Here is a 16,822-nt window from a genome sequence, read left to right on the forward strand (position 1 = left end):
TGATTCTTATAATACTGAAATGCATAGGTAGTTAGCGCTACCCGAGGAGTAATTCTACATAATACAGGAGGGGCCAGTGCTGATGGTGTTGGTCCCAAACGGTCTGCCTGCGGGGCCACCGTGAGGAAGCTCGAGGTTTGGCACCCGTAGCTAGTTCCATCCGTCGTGTCCTGAGAACGAGATACGCGGCTCCTATCGGGTACGTCGACACGTCGGGCGGCCTTGCTGGATTAGTTTTACCTTTAACGAGATATCTTGTGCATCGGGATTCCGGTGATGCTTTGGGTAATCTCAGAGTTGAGGTTTTCCACTAGGGAATCCGACGAGATCGCGAGCTTCGTGATTGAGGATTTCTATGCGGCTTGTGGTAATTTGTGATGGACTAGTTGGAGCACCCCTACAGGGTTAAATCTTTCGGAAAGCCGTGCCCGCGGTTATGTGGCAACGTGGAAACTTTGTTTAACACTGGTTCTAGATAACTTGAAGATAACTTAATTAAAACTTGCCAACTGTGTGCGTAACCGTGACTGCCTCTTTCGTGAGTTCCTTCTCCGATCGAGGACATGGTGGGGTTATGTCTGACGTAGGTAGGTGTTCAGGATCGTTCTTTTGATCAACATTAGTTCACGTCCGTCATTTATAGATCTTCCCCCTCTTATTTTCTTGTACTCGTAAGTTTAGCCACCTCATATATGCTTAGCCGCTGCTGCAACCTCACCACTTAACCTTACCTCACCCATTAAGCTTTGCTAGTCTTGATACCTTTGGAAATGAGATTGCTGAGTCCCCTGTGGCTCACAGATTACTACAACACCACTTGCAGGTACAGGTAAAGGTTACTTGACGTGAGCGCGTTGATTGTTCATTTGGAGTTGCTTCCTCTTCTTCTTCTTCATTGATCTAGGATGGGTTCCAGGCCGGCAACATGGCATAGCAAGGATGGTCGTCGTTATTATTTTTCTCGTTTGTTTTCGTCCGTAGTTGGACCCTGCTCTTACTCTTGATGATTATGTAATGTACTGATGTGACTCTGATGTAGCTTGTGGCGAGTGTAAGCCAATCTATATATATATATATCTCATCTTTTCAGTACATGTACTTATAACGATATCCATTCTTGCGACACGACGAGATGCGCTTCTATCCCTGACGAGGCCTTCGTGCCAAATTGAGGATAGGGTCACATCTTGGGCGTGACAAGTTGGTATCAGAGCAGTACCGACCCAGGAGCCCCCTTGTTTGATCGAACTTGGCCGAGTCGAGTCTAATGAAAAACTACTTTGAGTCCAGTTATATATCGGAGAGTAGGATTCTTTTTTCTCCTCTTCTATGCTCTCGTGAGGAATCTTGACGTAATAATGTAATTCTACTCCTCTTCTCACTCAAAAAAAATTTAGGATCACGCAGATATTTTTGGAATCTACATGATGCCGATGTGACAGAGTTCTGTCTTGGTGCCTCCTATCTTCTTTAAGTTTCAGCGGAGTTGAGCTCCAGGGGATTCTTGAGCACATCGTTATCATTCAGATTTCTTAGTATCTCAGAACGAAGGATGTTTGTAATTGCTTCAATAGTAGTAGTGACGAGATAACCCCGATGTCCCCAGTACTGGTGTAGATTGTTCGGGAGTACTGCCATACTTTGTATCGTTGTGATCACGAGGGTCTGTTGTAGATGAAGGTCCGAGATTCTGGTTGTGTGTTGACGGATGTGATACAGGTGACGGGTTAGTATAGGAGTTGTGTGATATTACTCCTTGTATCCGTGTACCAGATTGCATGAGCATATATTTCGGGAATTCATAGGTTGGATTTCATGTAGTTGCTTATAGGACAATCTTCCAACAAATCCTCACCCTTTGTTTTGTTGAACTATGGTAATTCAAGTTGCTTCGATGTCAAGTGGTGATTTCAGATCTTTTCTAAGAGCTGTTCTCATATTTTTCTGAGAGTATTAATTCTTTTGCTCTATCAATTCCATTCAACCGGCGTGCTTCTCTTCAACTGAACTCAATCCTCTCCAATTTTGCAACATCATTCTCTCATTTTATTCCGGAGTTTATCTCATCTGTCCCAAGTTGTCTTTGTTTTTCCCGCCCTCCCACCCTTTTCTTCAGTGATTGGATTTTCATCCAAGAGTTTCTTTTCTTGGTGCTTCCGCTGTCTGTTCTTTCTCTCTTACCCAGTGATTCATTGTGAAGATTCTCAGGAGTCGAGTTCATCATTTCTTCATTTTGTTCCTTTCTGGTGAATTTAATTCAGTTGTCCGCGTTCATCATATCCTTTTCATCCTCGTAAATTCTTTCCCATGATTGAAGATTCTTATCAACCTATCGTGTTATTCATTCATCTCCTTTCTATCCGGTGTGTTGAAGTTGTCTCGGAGTTTCTTGTTTTCAGATCTTTCATTACTTGGAGGTGTTAACCTCATCTAGTTCTCGTTATACCGGTGCAATATCTCTCCTTATAATCAGTTGTTTCAACGGTGATTTCTTAGAGTGGGCCCATAACCCACAGGTTTTTCCGAGGATCTTTCCTGACTCTTTTAATCTTTTCCCGGAGATCATTAATTATTTTCAACTATGACGTCAGGATGAATTTCATTAGTCATATCCCTTCTTTAAGATCTATTTGAATTAATTCTCATATTTGGCTCAACCTTGCATTCTTCTTTATTCCAGAGTGTCTCAGTTATTCGTGGTGTTGTTTCTCGTCATCATTCTCAGCTTGGAAATCTGAAGGAGTGTTTCACTCAAATCTTGGTCCATTCTCTAGTAGATTCATCATTTCAGCCTTGTGCCATCATTTTATTTGTTGCCAATCATGAGTATCCATTTCTTGCTATCCGGTGCATTTCTGAGTTGTTTTCACTCTCGATCCTCCGAAGGCCATCATTTTAAAAGATTCTTCATTCTCAGCTTTCAGCTTTCTTCCTCAATTCTTCTCAATGGTTGTCTCTTTGTTCGCCTCTCGATTATCCGGTGCCTTATTCAAGTTTTCTGTTAGGTGGATCATGATCTCTTCATTCTCATGTGTTTCCATGCGTTCTTGGAATTCCCATTCAGTTGTGAATTCTTACCGATGCGTCCTTCAATCATGCCTCAAGTGGTGCTTATCTCTCCTAAATCATTTCTAGAAGGTTAAGTGGTATGCTAAATCCATTGCTTGTCATCAATTAAATTTGATGATGGATAAGCATAACATAATTCTTATTCTTGTTCATAGTGATTTCAATTCTTTTTTGGAGCGGCTCATGATATCAATTCTTTCTCAAGTGTTCTTCAAGATTCTTGTTGGAGAACCTCAAGTATTCTTTCTCTTGCATCTCTAGTGCATTGTTCTTCCTTCATCCTTTGAGGTGGTATTATAGCATTCTTGTTAGTGTAGGAGCCTTGAAGAGTTTTCATTTCAAGAATGAGATAATTAAACCCACCAATTATATGATCATGAGATATTTGCAACCCATGATTCTTCTTTGAGCTATCTTGGTTTGGATTTCACCTAAAGCTTTTCCTATGGATTGTTGCTATTATGGTGCTTGTCTTCAATCTAAGTTCTCAATGTATCCTCTTGGTGTAAGAATTGTTCATATCTTGTTTCTCCCAATCAATCCTTGTTTCTTTTAGTGGTTGGTTGTCACCTCATATTTGTTGAGATGATTTTCACAATCCCACTACTATCTTGTTCTTTTCGTTGTTGCTTTTCCAACTGTTACTCCAATTCTCTGTCCGGAGGCTCTTCAATTATATTATGATGATAGTTGTCATTCTTTTCTTCTTTCTCTTCTTCCGTATGAGCTAGTTCCTATTCTATTGTTCCGGAGGCATTGTGTTGTTGCTCTTTTGGGTCAATCTTGTTGTTCTATCAAGATCATGGTGTTCCCTTGTTCTATTTAGTTGTTAGATATGTATATTGTCTAATTCTCTCTTCTTATCGAATTTTTTGTCCCATTTTCCTACCGAAGTGCTGCCAAAATTTTCCGTGAATTCTTGCTTGTTTCTCATATCATTCCTCATCTCTTTGCAACCTTCAAGGATTGTTGGTTTCACTCGTTTGTCAAGAAGCGACTAAGTTTTACCTCTTGTTCCTTCTCATCCCCTCCCCCTTTCATTCTTGGATCTCGGGGCGAGATCCTCTCGTAGTGTAGGAGAGTTGTGACAGCCCGAGACCGACGTTCCAGAAGATTCCCCTTCTTTTCCGTTTTCGTCGTGTGGGTATTTTCTTTTGACGCATCATCATCGCATCATGCGCATCATCAGCATTGCATCGGCATCTCCGTTGCCGCCAATTTTCAAAAGTTGCATCCGTTATTAGTTGCCGGTTCTCGTCGTTGTCCGTTCTGAGTCCGACCGCACACGCACGCGCCCGCGGCATCATCAGACCTTGTTTTCAAAAGTGTGCGCAAAACTTTCTCTGATCGGGGTGAAACTTGGCATGCGGTCGTGATTAGTTATAGCGAGGCCGCCTGTCAAGTTTCGTCGCAATCGGAGTCCGTCTAGTACCCGAACGGTCGACCGTAGTGGCACCGTATTCGGTCTACCGTCGGACGTCTGTCGGTGTTCTAAAAATTGTTGCCGCGCCGCCCGTTCTCCCTCTCGTCTCCGGATATCCCCTCTACACGTCTTCGTAACCGTTCCCGCATTTGGAATCGTCCGAATCCGACCGCACGGTTGGATCAGGAACGAAATTTCGGCTAACCTAGCCCCATTTTTCTCTATAAATACCCCTCCATCATATTTTTAGACAGCCCCCTCTCCCCTGCCTCGAAAATCGTGCCAACCCTAGCCTCCCGCACCCTCTCTCTCCTCCCCTCGGTCCCTCAGCCGCCGCCAGGGCCCGCCGAGCCCAGATCGGGCCCGGGCAGGCCCGAGACCGCCGCCGCCGCCGCCTCCCGTGCTCCCGTGCCCCCGCAGCCGAGACCCTCCCCCCGAGGCAGCAACCTCGCTGCTAGCCCCGCTCCCGAGCGCCGCCGCCGCCAGATTGGGCCGCCACCTCAACGGCTCCGACGCGTGGATCCCGCACACGCCCTCGCCGGACATCCCTCCCGGCTCGACGGAGTGCGCCGCCCCTCCAACTCTGCCGTGAGCCGCCGGCACCCCAGCACCGGCCAACCCCGCCGCCGGGTTCCCCAAGAATCGCATCTGGCCACCACCTCGTTTCCTGACCGCCTGCAGCGCCCTCCGCCGGATCCCGCCATGTGCCGCCGCTTCCCCATCTGCTCCGTCGGCCGCCGCCAGGCTCGTGCTCGTGCCTTCAGGCACGACGAGGAGGACGCAGCACCCGCCTGGTCGAGTGGGCCTCCTGCCCGACGGCCTGCCTCCTCTCGTGGGCCAAGCCCACAAAGGTGAGGCCCCCCTCGGTAGCCTATAACGCGCACTATGCGCTAGGACTTAACCTGCGCCCCCCTGTGAAGCACAATAGCGTTTTTTTTGTGTTAGTTTTAGAATTATAATAAATTCCAGAAATATATGTATATTAAATCGTCCGTAGTTTTTAATCCGTAAGTCGGATCGCGATGAGTAGTATATGTTTTTCGTGTAGAATTTCGCGTAGTATCTCTTTTTGCTACTTGCATAATTGTTTAATGTGGTTTGACCCACTGTTTGCCTAGATATGCGTGCTGATCCAATAGGATAGACACCCGTATTTATTTTTCGTGCAAGACCGTATAGTCCGAATGTCATAGTATAAATGCCCATGTTTTAGGAACCCTCTTGCTATGTATTTTAGAGCGGCCATTGGTATTTTTGCGTGTAGGGATTGCCGCTAGTTTATTTTCCAGTGTATAGGTTATTTTCTCGTATTTATGTGTGGCATTATTTTTGTGTTGCAACCCCACATATTTTATATGTTTTCGGGGTAGAAAAATCCATGGGATTTTTCTGTGCAATTAGTTTTAGCTTTTGAGCAAATTAGTTCGCGCGATATTTTGCCATTTTGCCCTCTTGTCTTTTTCGTAGGATTTATTCCGTGCTTCGTTTGATTAAGTTGTCAACTAGGGAGTTGTTCTTGGGTGTTTAGACTAGCTCCTGGTATTTTTGGTTGCAATAGAAATGCATGTTTAGGTGTGGTTTGATTGCCCTCAAGTTGGTAGAAATAGTGCTGATTTGGAGGAGCTGAAATATTTCTAAGTCTGGAATCTGTTATATTTTGTTGTTGTCTTGTCTTGCTTGTATCGTATGATCTGTAGCTCTTTTGAGGTTGGTCCAATGGAGTAAGTTGTACTCCTTGTGTTTCTCTAGAATGCTGTGAATTTTCATGCAATTTGGAGCCCTGTAGCTGTAGGTTTTGCTGCTGTCAATATGCCTTCAGATCGAAAACTGCAGCTTCAAAAACCGCTATTTTCACTATGTTTGAAATAGTGTGTGGGATGCCATTATGTGAATTATGTCCCTAGTGATCCATGATGCCATGCTAGTTGTTGTTAGTTGTTTGTTGTAGTTCTTATTGCCCTCTTTCGTGTCATGCCTTGGTTGATTATATCGGAGTTGTGTAACTCGTAGTTGTGGGACGTAGAAAATGCTATGTGGCTGATTTTGGCAGATGGTATAGATTTCTTGTTTTGCTCGTAGTTGTTGAACCGTAGCTCCGATTTGATCGTGTCCTACCTGAAACTTGCTTAGAATCTTGTGTAGTTTCATTTTCTCTTGCTGTTCGTATGTTTTGAAGCTCTCGTGTCGTCCTTGCTCACATATTGCATTCATGCCATCATATCTTGCGGTGCTTGTAACTTTTGATCCATAGCTCCGTTGGAGATGTTCTCTATGTGAAGATTGCTTGAAATGACGCATAGAATCACGTGAACCTATTTGTTTTGCTGTTTAACAACTAATTAAATGTGTTTGTTCAGATCAGAACAGAATTGTAAATTAATATGTGAGGTCGTTTCAGAGGTGCTATATGTCATTTCCGACCTCATTTAAAATGTCTAGATAGGTAGTTTAATTTCCGCTTCACCTCTTTCATGTATAACAATATTAAAATTTCCGTGTAAATAACAGGGAGTGAACTAAATAATTCATATGTGGAGTTTCGTCAATATGCAACTCGCTGCATATTGAACTTCACTTAACGTGTAGTGTCTGATTGTGTGAATTGTCTTGCATGTGTTCAGCTGCTCATGCATCATATGTGTTGTGCATCGTGTGGTGAATTTCGTGTGTTGATTTGTGTTTCCGGTTTGCTTCATCTCGATAGAGTGCCGCAGCGTGCCGGATTATGAGGACCCGTTCGACTACGTTGGTTCGTCTGCTTCATGGAGGCATTCTTCTTCCAAGCGGGATCTCAGGCAAGATGATCATTTCCCCAGATACCATTACTATCATTGCCATGCTAGTTTTACCGCTTCTATCGTTTATGTCTTTTTGCCTACCACGTGTTAAATCTCAGCCTCTCAACAATGCCATGAAAACCTTCAACCTGTTCAACCTAGCAAACCACTGATTGGCTATGTTACTGCTTGCTTAACCCTATTGATAGCGTTGCTAGTTGCAGATGCAGATGATTCCATGTGAAAATATGGGTTCCTTGTCATATCACCATATTAATGCTATTTGATTTAATGCATCTATATACTTGGTAAAAGGTGGAAGGCTCGGCCATTCCAGCCTGGTGTTTTGTTCCACCTTTGCCCCCTTAGTTTCGGCTACCGTGTTATGTTCCATAATTGAGCGCTCCTATCACAATTGGGGTTGTTATGGGGACCCCCTTGATAAGTTTTAGATTAAAGATGGTCTGGCAAGGCCCAACTTTGGTTTTACACTTTGCCCAACATAATAATTCTGATAATACTGAAATGCATAGGGAGTTAGCGCTACCCGAGGAGTAATTCTACATAATATAGGAGGGGCCAGTGCTGATGGTGTTGGTCCCAAACGGTCTGCCTGCGGGGCCACCACGAGGAAGCTCGAGGTTTGGCACCCGTAGCTAGTTCCATCCGTCGTGTCCTGAGAACGAGATACGCGGCTCCTATCGGGTACGTCGACACGTCAGGCAGCCTTGCTGGATTAGTTTTACCTTTAACGAGATATCTTGTGCATCGGGATTCCGGTGATGCTTTGGGTAATCTCAGAGTTGAGGTTTTTCACTAGGGAATCCGACGAGATCGCGAGCTTCGTGATTGAGGATTTCTATGCGGCTTGTGGTAATTTGTGATGGACTAGTTGGAGCACCCCTACAGGGTTAAATCCTTCGGAATGTCATGCCCGCGGTTATTAGGCAACGTGGAAACTTTGTTTAACACTGGTTCTAGATAACTTGAAGATAACTTAATTAAAACTTACCAACTGTGTGCGTAACCGTGACTGTCTCTTTCGTGAGTTCCTTCTCCGATTGAGGACACGGTGGGGTTATGTCTGACGTAGGTAGGTGTTCAGGATCATTCTTTTGATCAATAGTAGTTCACGTCCGTCATGCGTAGATCTTCTCCCTCTTATTTTCTTGTACTCGTAAGTTTAGCCACCTCATATATGCTTAGCCGCTGCTGCAACCTCACCACTTAACCTTACCTCACCCATTAAGCTTTGCTAGTCTTGATACCTTTGGAAATAAGATTGCTGAGTCCCCTGTGGCTCACAGATTACTACAACACCACTTGCAGGTACAGGTAAAGGTTACTTGACGTGAGCGTGTTGATTGTTCATTTGGAGTTGCTTCCTCTTCTTCTTCTTCATCGATCTAGGATGGGTTCCAGGCCGGCAGCCTGGGATAGCAAGGATGGACGTCGTTCTTATTTTTCTCATTTGTTTTCGTCCGTAGTCGGACCCTGCTCTTACTCTTGATGATTATGTAATGTACTGATGTGACACTGATGTAGCTTGTGGGGAGTGTAAGCCAATCTATATATATATATATCATCTTTTCAGTACATGTACTTATAACGATATCCATTCTTGCGACACGACGAGATGTGCTTCTATCCCTGACAAGGCCTTCGTGCCAAATTGAGGATAGGGTCGCATCTTGGGCGTGACACAGGGGGTGGCCCCTCTCTATTAGATTCTTTCGCTAGTATTTCGTATTGATTCCAGAAATATTCTCCATAAACTTTCAGGTAAATCTGAGAACTTTTATTTTTGCACAAAAATAACACCAATGCAATTTTGCTGAAAATAGCGTTAGTCCGGGTTAGTTCCATTCAAACCATGCAAATTAGAGTCCAAAACAAGGGCACAAGAGTTTGGAAAAGTAGATATGTTGGAGACGTATCAGCATGGCATGGCTCCATCTTCACCACATAAATTGTCAAGCACCATGATGTTAAGCCAAGCTATTGGATCGTACTTTTTAACGCGCTTCAACATTTTATACCTCATTCAATACATCAGTGTGAATCGTGGACATAGCATATAGGTGGAATATAATATGGTGGTAGGTTTCAAAGGAGTAAAAGTGGAGAAGAAAGTCTCGCATCAACTAGGAGGATCAACACGCTATGGAGATGCCCATTAATCGATATCAATGCGAGGAGTAGGGATTGCCATGTAACGGATACACTAGAGCTATAAGTGTATGAAAGCTCAATGGAAGCTAAATAGGTGTGCATCCAACTCGCTTTCTCATTTTCAATGTACTAAAGAACAGGTCCTTTAGTACCCTGACTTGTGCACAAATGGCAGCAGCCTCCGGCCCGCCAAGCCTTGCCATGAAGATACTGCATCCAAGACAACATCAATCGTCAAGGCAAAGCCACGAACAAGTCTCCTTGCGAGTGAAGAAGATTCGACAGCCGTAGCACCCAGCAAGATCCCACTACCGCACCACCGCTCCACCTCATCGGGCTGAATGTCACCATCAGTGAGGTGTCGAGCACGCAGACGGTTAGGTATGGCTTGTAGGGGCATGTGGCAGCTCTAGGGATTTAGAACAACTTTAATTACACTCGTCCTAATGGCGTGGGGGGATAATCAGAGGTAGTTGGGCGAACAACACGAAAGGAAGTGCATTTCTTACCGGGTAGCAACGCCAGCATGACACCTCACGATGCATTCAATGTGCTTGTCGTAATCTGTCAGGGTTAGGTCGCTTCCACTGTACCATGTCAGTAGTTTGACCACTGTTGCATCCACTATGGCCCTTGTATATTTACCATTTTAGTCACTTTGGTAACCCCTTTCGCCTATAAAAGGAGGTCCTCGACTACCTATAGAAGGTTCAAAACCCTACCCATTTGCACGCGTAGTAGCACTCCCGAGCACCTTGCAGGCTTTGTTGAGCAACTAGGGCACTCTCATAATCCACCAACAAACTGGACGTAGGGTTTTACACATCCATGTGTCCTGAACCCGTTTAAACCCTGGGTGTGCTTTGGCTAGTGCCGCTCTTTATATACGTAGATCCCCACCGCCGAATAGCAAAGGGCCTTGCCGGTCCTATAGATTGTCATACCTCGGCATCTTTGGCGCGCCAGGCAAGGGGATTGCGTATGTGAATCTTCACCTGCTTCTGCGCGTCATCATCATCCTCTTCACTGTCACCCATGTCACCCAAGAAGGCCAAGCGCATGTCGACAATAATGCAGTGTACGTCCAAGCTGCCTCCACGCGTAGCTACAGGGGACGGCAATGGAGGTGAACACCGTACACACCATGCTAGTGAGCGCAGCCACAACACGACACGGATCTCTATGAGCAGCGACCTGTACCCAGCTGTCGTGGCATCCTAGGATGCACCAGTGACGTCCAAGGAGAATGCTACAGTGACAACAACAGCGACGGCGGCAGCAACGGTGAAACATCCGTTGTGCCCCTTGCAAGACAACTACGACCAACACCCACACGACGACAATGACCCTGGGTGGCACACGGACAAAGCCTTGGTGCGTCACTCCCAAGATATGTAAGGCCAAGCCCATCGCTAATCTCCTCGCAAAAATAGGCATCATACATCAGGGTGGGGCAGTGCTCCTCCAGACTCTATCAGGAGTAAGAACACTACCCATGCCTCGCGTCACGCCATGCTGAAGACCATGGAGGAAGCTTTGGCGCAAGCCCTGCTGTTACTGGACTTCCCACCCGTGTCGGAGAAGATGAAGGAATGGAGGGCCACTATACGGAGCCTGCTGAGCTATGCTGCCTGCAACAAGACAGATGCGATATGTCCCTTACGAACACGCAATGCGACACCAACAAGACCCGGTACTGGACATGATGCCGACGAGGCACGTACAGTGCAATCTCATCAACAGCAGCAGCGACGGACATCCTGTCGGACTGATGCACAAGATGAAACGTGTGATGCGTCATTGGACCCTTGGCAGCAAGAAGATCAACGCCAAGTCATGATGGAACGACGAAAGGAGGACGCCCAAACCATCATCGAGTGGCAGCAGGAGGCACGACATCAATCAAATGATCGCACCAAACCAGACGACTACGAGCATGTGCCCGGGGTTCCTAGAAGCCTACCTTACAAGATAGGTTGCCCGACATTCACCCGTGAGATGCAGCAAGTCTGATGGCCCTCCACCAAGACCTTCAAGCATGATTTGCTGGACAAGTATGATGGCAAGATCAGCCCATCACAGTTCCTTGGCATTTACACCATCACGGTCCAAGGTGCTCGGGGACGCGACAAAAACGTGTTCGCCAACTATTTCCCCTTGGCGCTCAAGCCCAACGTGAGGAATTGGCTGATGAACTTGCAGGAGGGATCCATATCCTCTTGGGCGGATCTATGCAACTAGTTTGTTGGCGCATACCACGATGACCACAAGCTCATAGGGCATCCCAATGACTTGGATGTGCTTCCCCTAGCAGGATGGAGAATCCCTTCGCAAGTACATTGAATAGTTCAGCCATGTGTTGCACAACATCCCCGATCCATCCTACCATGATGATTGTCGTGTTACATACGAAGGTGTGCAACATGTGGATGTGTGAGGAGATGAGAATCAACAAGGTGCGTGATATCGCCGATCCCTACACTCTGACTGATAAGCGCACACGTGCCGAGGAAGGGAGAAGACTCTAGGGAGCGGACGCTGGCATGGAAGTCGACTCCAAATACGAAGATGTGTCCAATTCCAAGAAGGGACGGAAGTGCAATCTCAAGTGCAAGGGGAAGGCAGTTATGGTCGTAGAAGGCTCCGGCAACTAAAACACCGACAAGAAGGCCAAGACAGATGGCTCCGCTAAGGAGATTACCGCGTGTTTCGGAGATGATGAAGCCGCAACAAGCGAGAAGCACGAAGGGCCATACCGCAAGATCCACCGCACCAAGGACCATGACTTCAACGAGTTTCTCCAAGTCGAGCAGCTTGCTAAGAATCAAGAGTATGAGAAGCGCGACAAAGATAAGGTCCAAGATAGTGTTGGGGGTTTCGGCAAGAAGAACCGTGGCGGCCGTGGTGGTCGTCACGGCAAGGCCAAGCAACAAAAGGAGAAGCCTCATAGAGGTCGCGACAAGAAGTCTGATGATGAAGGCAATGATGACAATGATGATGAAGAAGGATATGAAGGCCAAGAATTCCAGAAGGCAGTGGATGCCATGTGCATTGCGGGAGGTACATCTGTGCACTCCTCTCACCGACAACTCAAACAATGGGCCCGCAAGATCAATGCAACAGAACTGGCAAAGGAGGCACATAAGCCCATCAACTGGTTCAACACACCCATCATATTCAATGTCAGGGACCACCTTGACCGCATTACTACCATCCGGTGTTTGCTGTTGTTGGTTTCACCAATAGTTCACAATCTGTAGGCGACGAAGATGCTGGTTGATGGTGGGACCGACTCTAACTTGATCTCACCCAACGTGATCAAGAGGCTACAGATCCCTGACACGGATCTCAAGCCCACACGAACATTCAAGGGGATTAACCCCGGAAGAAGCCAACAGAGCAAAAGATCACCCTGTCGGTGGTGTGCGGCAGCAAGCTCAACTTCAGGATGAAGAAGGTTACCTTGGACGTCGCCAAGATACCAGTGTCGTACAATGGGATCCCAGGACGTTCGACACTGGCGAAGGTCAAAACGGCATCCTACTATGCATACAACACATTGAAGATGCCATGACCGATGTGCGTCATCACAGTCCACGGTGACAAGAACACGTAGTTTGCTGCACCGACAAGCTATACCGAGAGGCAGTTGCAGCATCTGTCGACAAGGCACATCCTCCCGCCGGCAAAGCTACCGCGGGAGAAAAACTAGAGTTTCGGCAAGATCTATGGCAAGGACTCCGGGAAGGCAATCATAGAGTACAACACACCTGATGAGGACATACCCGAGAGCTCTGCCGCAAGGAGCAAGAAAAGCTAGGTGATGGTGAGGGAGACACTTTCACCATAAGTGCCACCCTCAATGACAAATAGGAAATCACACTCATCTCCTTCCTACAGGCTAATATGTCTCCAACGCATCTATTATTTTTGCTTGTTCCATGCTATGATATTATTATTCTTGGATGTTTTTATTACCATTTTATACCTTTTTATATCATTTTTGGGGACTAACCTATTAACTTAGTGCCTAGTGCCACTTCCTGTTTTTCCGCCCCGTTTTTGTTTCGCATGAAATCAATATCGGATAAGAACAAATCGTCCCAAAACTTTGTGAGGATTTTTTACTGAAGATAAGGATCATGTGGAACTTGGAGGCCAAGGAAGATCTTGCCGAAGGGCCCCACACAACATCAGGGTGCCCCCAAGTGGGGGGCGCCCTGATGTTTTGTGGGCCCCTCCATGCTCCATTTTCCCTACCTCCTCCACTACAAATTCAGCAATATTCGAAAACTCTCAAGGGAGTCCACGAAATAGTTTTTCCGCTGCCGCAAGCCTCTGTTCTCGCCAGATCCCATCTGGAGGTCTTTTTCGGTACTCCGCCGGAGGGGGACCTCATCAAGGAGGGGCTCTACCTAAACCATGCTGCCTATCCAATGATGCATGAGTAGTTCACCACTTAGGTAGTAGCTAGATGGCTCTCTCTCTCTTTGTATCTCAATACAATGGTCTCCATGATGTTCATGGAGATCCATTCGATGTAATGACTTTGTGCGGTGTGTTTGTTGGGATCCGATAAATTGTGAGCTTATGACCAGATCTATTCTTGTTTTATTTGAGTTCTTTGCTGATCTATTTTATGCATGATTTACTATAGCCTTGTATTTCTTCTTCGAAGTTTTGGTTATGTTAGGCCAACTAGATTAGATCTTCTTGCAATGGGAAGAGGTGCTCAGTAATGGGTTTGATCTTATAGTGTTTAGTCCTAGTGACAGAAGGGGATTTGATACACATATATTGTTTCCATTAAGGATAACAAGTTGGGATGAATTTGTATATGCTTTTGTCTTGACTACATCGTGTCATCGTTCTTAATGCATTACTTCATTCTGATGAACTTAATACACTAGATGCATGCTGGCTAGCCGTTGATGTGTGAAGTAATAGTAGTAGACGCAGGCACGAGTCGGTCTACTTGATTTGGATGTGATGCCTATATAATGATAATTGCCTTGTATAGCGTCATAATTATTTGTTTTTCTATTAATTTCCCAACAATAATTTGTTTACCCACCGTATGTTATTTTCTTGATAGAGATGCCACTAGTGAATCCTATGCCCCGCGGGTCTACTTTTATTATAAGATCAATCTCGTTTACTTATACAAAAATACCAAAAATACTTGCTGCACTTTTTTATCTTTTATTTATTTATAAATATATCAATCTATCATATATCATTTAATCTTGTTTCTTGACCGCCGAGAGATTGACAACCTCCCTTCTACGTTGGGTGCGAAGGTTTTCGTTGTTTGTGCAGGTGCCGGTGTCGCTTGGTTCTCCTACTGGATTGATAATCTTTTTGTTTCTTAACTGAGGGAAATACTTAATCTACTGTGCTGCATCATCCTCTCATCTTCGGGGATAAAAATCCAACGCAATTTACAAGTACGGGTGAATGTCGATATGTTTGCAAGGCAACCATCTGACATCCTCGGTGTTCCCATGGAGGTGATTGAGAACCACCTTGTAGTCTGCCCTAACACACGCCACATCAAGCAGAAGGCTAGGAAGCAATCTATAGTGGCAAGAGTTCATTGCCAAAGAAATCAAGAAGTTAGAGGCAACATTCTTAATTAGAGGCGTAATCCACCCCATGTGGTTAGCAAATCCAGTGGTAGTGTGGAAGGAAAATGGAAAGTGGAGGGTGTGTATTGACTTTACTGATATCAATAAAAGCTTGTCTAAAAGATCACTTTCCCATGTCGCGCATTGATCAAATAGTAGACTCTACTACCGGCTGCGACCTGCTCTCCTTCCTAGATGCCTACTCTGTTTATCAGGAGATATTCATGGCCAAGAAATATGTAGAAAAAAGTGCATTTATCACCCTTATACGTCTCCAACGTATCTATAATTTTAGATGGTTTCATGCTATTATCTTGTCAAACTTTGGATGTTTTGTATGCCTTTTATATCTTTTTTGGAACTAACCTATTAACTCAGTGTCAAGTGCCAGTTCCTGTTTTTTTCGTGTTTTTGACCCTTTTCAGAGGAGGATTTTAAACGGAGTCCAAACGGAATTAAACTTCTGAAAAGATTTTTTCTGAAACAAAAGACGATCGAGAGACTTGAGAACCAATGCAGAGGGTCACCAGGGACCCCGCAAGCCCTCATGGCGCGGCCAGGGGGGCCGCGCCTCCCAGGCTTGTGGGCTCCCTGGGCCTCCCCTGCCTATGTCTTTTGCCTATATATTCCCTAAAATCCCAGAAAAAATCAGGAGATCAACGAAAATAATTTTCCGCCGCCGTAAGCTTCTGTCTCCTCAAGATCCCATCTAGGGCACGTTCTGGTGCCCTGCCGAAGGGGGGATTCGAATACATAGGGCTTCTTCATCAACTCCATGACCTCTCCGATGATGCGTGAGTAGTTCACCATAGACCTACGGGTCCATAGCTAGTAGCTAGATGGCTTCTTCTCTCTCTTGGATCTTCAATACAAAGGTCTCCATGATCTTCATGGAGATCTATCCGATGTAATCTTCTTTGCGATGTGTTTGTCGAGATCCGATGAATTGTGGATTTATGATCAGATTATCTATGAATCTTATTTGAGTTTCTTCTAATCTCTTATATGCATGATTTCATATCCTTGTAATTCTCTTCGAGTTGTGGGTTTTGTTTGGCCAACTTGATCGATGATTCTTGCAATGGGAGAAGTGCTCGGTTTTGGGTTCATACTGTGCGGTGACCTCACCCAGTGACAGAAGGGGTAGCGAGGCACGCATCATGTTGTTGCCATCAAGGGTAAAAAGATGGGGTTTTCATCATTGGTTTGAGTTTATCCCGCTACATCATGTCATCTTGCTTAAGGCATTACTCTGTTCGTCATGAACTCAATACACTGGATGCATGCTGGATAGCGGTCGGTGTGTGGAGTAATAGTAGTAGATGCAGAAAGTATCGGTCTACTTGTCTCGGACGTGATGCCTATATGTATGATCATTGCCTTAGAAATAGTCATGACTTTGCGCGGTTCTATCAATTGCTCGACAATAATTTGTTCACCCACCATAATATTTGCTATTTTGAGAGAAGCCTCTAGTGAACACTATGGCCCCCGGGTCTACTTCGCACCATATTTTAAGCCTTACTCTTTTACTTCGTTGCACTTTCCGCCTTCAGATCTCACTTTGCAATCAATCTTGAAGGGATTGGCAACCCCTTTACAGCGTTGGGTGCAAGCTCTTTTGTGTTTGCGCAGGTACTCTGGACTTGACGCGATTCTCCTACTGGATTGATACATTGGTTCTCAAACTGAGGGAAATACTTACTGCTCCTGTGTTGCATCACCCTTTCCTCTTCAAGGGAAAAACCAACACA

The sequence above is a fragment of the Hordeum vulgare genome, chromosome 6H (assembly GCF_904849725.1).
Source record: "Hordeum vulgare subsp. vulgare chromosome 6H, MorexV3_pseudomolecules_assembly, whole genome shotgun sequence".
In the NCBI taxonomy this organism is placed as follows: domain Eukaryota; kingdom Viridiplantae; phylum Streptophyta; class Magnoliopsida; order Poales; family Poaceae; genus Hordeum; species Hordeum vulgare.